We start from the raw sequence: 6,349 nt of genomic DNA, 5'->3' as shown, positions 1-6,349 counted from the left end.
AAATTTTAATATGTCATTGTAACATACCCACAAGAAAAATCCGTTTTTTTTTCCCTTCTATTACACATTCAATAGCTGAGAGACATCGTAAACATTATTTATGAGATAAGTTTTTTTTAAGGGTCAAAAGACCAATAATAATAATAATAATAATAATAATAATTATTATTATTATTATTATTATTATAGTAATAATAATAATAACTTGGTCAATTGTATACCTTAGTTTTAAGTAATCACATTTAAGCTAAATTTTGAACTAAACACTTTTTAAGTTGACGGAAAGTGTAAAGTTTTTTGCCACCAAATGGGCTCCGAAAGCAGGGCCGGCCCTGGGCAAGTCTGCCCAGGGCCGGCGCACAGGGCCCCCAAAAATTGGGGGCCCCATATTAAAAAAAAAATTAGTATATATACGATTCTTTACTACCCTAACCGGCGCAAGTCACGCAACCCTCTTCAACGCACCGCAACTCCGTCGGCAAGCCGCAAGCCTAGTTGGTGATTTGGTGTTTTTGCCATCAATTTAAGTGATCAAATTGGCGAATTGCACTACTCACGTAAAGCACTACTACATTACACTACAGGTTCTGGACTTCTGGTTCAACTTTCATAATTATTCATTTATTCCTTTATCCTTATTAATTATTATATGTCATTCTCTGTTTGAAGTTTGATTAGCATCAAAAGTTTTGTACTTGATATTAATTTTTGGTTGATTATTTGATTTTAATCAAGAATTGAATTCTTGATTAATTATTTGTTAATAGAGTTTCTAAATAATTTTTTTTCTTTAGGGTTTTATAAATATGTCTTCTAGAAAATATTCATCTGGGTTTGAGAAGCGTAAAAAGAAAAGAAGAATTGAGCAACTAACTCGATCTCAAAATGAAGCTCTTGAAAAATTTATTACAAAAAAAATTCAAATAGATGAGCAAAAAGATGATGCCAAAGAAAAATTGTTAGATGCTAATCTTCATATAGAAGATCAATATGATTGTGAGATTGAAAAAACTTTAAATGATAGTGTGCACAACGATGATATGTATTAGCTTTAATCTCTTCAGAAATGAGTTTTTCAAAGTTAAAATTGTTGAAATCTTACTTACGATCAAGTATGTTGCAAGAGAGACTCAATGGATTAGCTTTAATCTCTATCGAAAATGAGATTTTGGAAGAAGTTGATATCAAATGTTTGGTGGATGATTTTGCGTGTAAATGTGCACATCGTATTTAAAAAGAAATTTTAGATATATTTTTTTATATAATATTTATATTTTAAATTTTTGACACAACTTTTTGAACAACTATTATTTATATATAGAAATTACTTAAAAGAGGGCCCAAATTAATATATTGCACAGGACTCCAATTTTTATTGGGACGGCCCTGTCTGAAAGTAGAGACTAGAGAATTGGGATATAATACACTACCAAAAAGAAAAAGATAATACAATAATTAAAGTATTAAACCTCCTTAAAGTTTTTAAAAATTTAATAATTATTATTTATTATATTGTCCTCTTGTCCCATTAATAATAATCTGGTGCGAAAATGTTGACACGTGAGGGAAAACTTTTTGGCAGGTTTCGAAAACGCCAAGAATGCATACTCAGCTTGCTGCCCTTGCTTTCGCCTTCGCAATGATTCTTTTCACCCGTGAGTAAAAGTATATCTTTAAGATGAGATATTTTATAAAGGCAAAAACTTATATGAGATTGTCTCACGAATTTTTATTTATGTAATAGGTCAGGTCAAGATGAAATATAATACTTATATATAATATTAAATTAAGAATAAAATGTTTATTACTTATATGCGAAAATGTAATATTTTTACATTTTGCATCAAAAGTATAACATTTTCATTTGTAATGCAATGTTACTTATAAGAGAAAATATAATACTTTTGATATTAAAAAAAAAGTAATATTTGTATATTAAAATATAAAAATATTGTATTTGTCCTCAAAAGTATTATGTTTGTTCTTATAAGTAACAAATATTTTATTTTTGATTTAGTGTTACATTTGCTAGTATAAGTATTACATTTGCATATTGACCCGATATGATTTGACCTGTTTCACGGATAAGGATCCGTGAGACGTTCTCACACAAGTGTGACTCTTTTATGAAATATAAATAGTTTGAGATGTGACACACTATAATTAGGTATGTAGTTGCTAAATCAAAATGCTTTCTTTTTATTGCTTTGATTAAATAATCACCATAATCCATAGATTACTATGTAATGTGATGATATGCTACCATTCTAAATAGGTGGGCACAATATCGAATCCGTGGTTGGATCATTAATTCTTTGGGCTCAAATAGATTGAGAAAGTATAGAACATATACTACATTATATTGTAAAGAACATCGTATCATATGCAAATTGGCTCCTAGGTGAGAACTAATGGTTCCAATTAAAGAATAAGTCTAGAGGGGTGAATAGACTTATTAAAAATTTTAAAAGTTCACAAATTTTGAAGAAAGCCCTTTTAAAAAAGACTGAGCAAGTTAATTTTTCATCACAACTAAATGTTAAAATCTTAACTAGGTAGTCTAAATCTAATCTATTTAATTTGTTAGCACACACTGTAATTTTGTTATGTATAAAATCTTTGAAATAGATAGAAATGAATATGAATGTAAAGTGTAGTAAAGTAAATAAGAGTTAAGAAAGATTTATAGTTTTTTTTTATCAGAAGAGAGGGGGTTAACCCCAGATAAAAACACAGACAACAATTAACTCGCCCCTACAAGAAGTATTCTTCTGTGCATGCCAACACCAAAGCGATCCTCATGAGCAACTCCAAGCAACTCCGGCGGTATGTCCGTCCAAATGCTGATCTCCCGCTGCATTAAAAGTCCTTTCTTAGCAAGGGCATCGGCGAGACGATTCTGCTCCCCATAAACATGCACGACTTGAACATTTGGAATACGAGATATTTCCACGGAGCATTTGTGAATGATGTTATTCCGGTGACCAAGATCCGTATGAGAGTCCCTCAAGCGCTCCACCAGTGAGCTGGAATCGCTTTCGACTATGAGGTTCATAATCCCCCTTCGGGAAGCCATGCGCAGACCATGCAAAACTCCCCAAGCCTCAGCGTCTTGGATAGAACATCGACCAATATGATACACGAAACCTTCCACCCAGTTCCTGCACGCATCACGGAGGACACCCCCACATCCTGCAAGACTAGTAGTCCGAGATACGCTGCCATCAACATTTAGCTTCACCCAGCCACTGCCCGGTCTCTTCCAAGACAGTGATGTATCCACGTAGCTTCCTGTGCGAATGCCAGGAACATCATGCCTGATGAAAGCACTCGTTGTCTCCATCTCCTACCTTCTCAACCAAGAGATTTTGTCGTTTGTAGACGTCCTTTCCTGTCTGAAAATAAAGTTGTTGCGCCATCTCCAAATCCACCACAAGCGAATCGCGAACCGGGCTGGCCACGAATCATCTAGTCCTAGTCTGCGATCGCCACGAATTTGCGCGGAGAGCCAATCGTCCCAATCAAGATACCGTAGTCGGCTTAGAACTGTCGGACTAAGCACATCTTGCCACAGGGAACTCGCTTCTAGGCATCTTCGAAAGAGATTATCGTAGTCCTCGGGCTGATCTGCAGATCACACAATACACATTAGAGGTCAATTTGCGTCTAGCCCGTTCAACATTTGTTAAAATCCTTTTATGATTTACAAGCCAAATAAAAAAAAATTGAGGAACTTTCAGAGCCCAAATCCTTGTCCAGAGACTATTTTCCTCCGTCGGTTGGGACTGAGTTGCCGCGGCATAGGCCGATCAAACCGTGAAGCAACCGTTTGTGTCATTCCCCCAACCTAACTCATCACTTGCAGCTTCAACCTCTGAGAGCATAAACCCGGCTAGCTTTTGAGAAATCTCAACGGGGATAGGGTCCTGAAGAATTCTCCAGTTCCAACCCCGACCCTCAACCTAATAGTCAGCAACATAAGAGTAGAGCTCTGGAAGACCTAGCGGGGATCGAAGATACTTATACAAAGGTTGCGTGGTGATTCACTTGTCCATCCAAAACCGAGTGGATCTACCATTGCGCACCAACCTCACCATCCCTTCCTGTAATTGTGGTTGGGCCGCCATGATCCCTTTCCACGCAGTCGAAGAACGGACATAACGTCCCCTGTTCTCAATTCTGTCCTCATGAGGAGAATATTTTGCCTTTAGGACTTCAGCCCAGAGGCTATCGCGCTCTGTAGTGAGATGCCAGCCAAGCTTGGCCATATAGGCCATGTTCAGTCGTTGGAGTTTGAAGATACCTAAACCCCCAGTTTCCTTCGGAGTTGTCACGACGTCCCATTTAACGAGGCTGAGTTTAGATCTATTCTCAGGACCATCATTCCCCCATATGAACTGCCTTGTGCGCTTCTCCATCTCAAGACAAATCGTAGCAGGTAAGTTAGACGTTTGGATAGCATATACCGGAATCGCATTTAGGACCGACTTAGCAAGGGTGGACTTTCATGCCATTGACAACAGTTTTGTCTTCCAACCTGCAAGCCTTCGATTAAACCTCTCTAGTAAATCGCCAAAAGACTTACACGTAGCCCTCCCATGGATCGAATGCACACCTAAATATTTACCAAGGTCCTTCGTCGACGCAATTTGAAGCTTGGAAGCGATCGCATCCCGAGATTGGGGTCCATATTATTAGAGAACAAAACCTGGGATTTGGAATAATTAATCCGTTGGCCAGAAACTTCGCAGAACCGGGAGAGGCAGACACGGATTAAATCGACTTGGTCTAATAACGCCTCGGAGAATAAGACCATGTCGTCCGCAAAGCAGAGGTGTGAGAGGGTGGGGCTCGAAGGCGACATACGAATCCCTTTCCACATCCCCGAGTGCACCTTCAAGGAGATCATTTGGCTCAGTCTTTCCAGGCATAAAACAAAAATTGCCGGAGACATTGCGTCACCTTGACGGATACCCCTTTCCGACCGGAAGTGCTGAAGACGTTCTCCGTTCCACGATATAGCCATGCGGGGAGACCGGATACAAGTCATCAGAAGATTTATCCAATTCACGCTAAACCCAGCTTCCCGGAGAATAGATTCGATGAAATTCCACGAGAGGCGATCGTAGGCTTTCTCAAAGTCGAGTTTAAAGCCATATAACCAGTTCGTCCTTTTTTTGTGCGCAACAAATGCATACCTCCTGATAAATTATCACATTGTCTGATATTTGCCTTCCTGGAACGAAAGAGCTTTGAAAAGGTCCTATCAGCTTCGGAAGGATGCTCTTTAGACGGTTAGTCACGGATTTGGTAATGATCTTATAGCTCACGTTGCATAGGCTAATCGGCCGAAATTGAGAAATCACCTCCGAGGAATTTACTTTCGGAATCAGAACTAAAAGAGTGTTATTTAAATCATCCGGTAGGTGACCAGTCTCAGCTACGGTCATAACAAGCTCAAAAATGCTATCACCCACAAACTCCCACATTCGCTGATAAAAGGCCGAATGAAAATCGTCCGGACCGGGGGCTTTGAACGGGGCCATATCAGTAAGGGCGGAATGAACCTCGGCCTTGGTAAAAGGGCGGTTAAAGTCATTCCAGTCATCCCGAGGAAGGATAGGGAAATCTCCCTCCAAGACAAGTTGTTGAGAAGAACTAGCTTCCTGGGAAAATAAGGATTTAAAATACTCACGCACATGATGTTTCAGACGACCAGGGTCCGAGATCCAGTTCCCAAGGTCATCCCTTAAGCTCTTGAACGAGTTACGAGCTTTACGAATAGTCGTGGATGCATGATAGTATGCAGTGTTTCTATCACCGGAAGTGATCCACTCTTCCCGAGAACGTTGGAACCAAAGAAGCACTTCTTGAAAAAGGATTTATTGATACTCTGTCGCCAATTATTGTTCCAATTTAGCCAACCCACGATGGAAAGCTATTGAAAGACGTCGTTGCACTCCACCAAGGAGGGCCAACACAGTTTTCTTCCGTCGATGAATGTTACCAAACACAGACCGGTTCCATAAAGTCAAAGCAGATTCTACCCGATTAACGTTGCTGCAAACATCCCAGTCTTAACCCACGAAGTTCGGACTAAATCTATGAAACTCGGATCAGTAAACCAAGCCGCCTGAAGTTTGAAATAGGAGCGAGCAGGACTAGAAACACGTTTCTCAATTTTTATCAAAAGGGGGGCGTGGTCCGAAGCGATCCGTGGGAGATGAGAGATAGTGGATTCGGGGAAAATCTGTCTCCACGTAACATTGCAGAGAGCCCTATCTAAACGAGCACCTTTATCTATTCCCGTGGCCTGGCCACGAACCCAAGTTAAAGGAGGACCATTGAA

The sequence above is a fragment of the Ipomoea triloba genome, chromosome 13 (genome assembly GCF_003576645.1).
Source record: "Ipomoea triloba cultivar NCNSP0323 chromosome 13, ASM357664v1".
Lineage (NCBI taxonomy): Eukaryota > Viridiplantae > Streptophyta > Magnoliopsida > Solanales > Convolvulaceae > Ipomoea > Ipomoea triloba.
Note: the sequence above shows the minus strand (reverse complement) of the source record.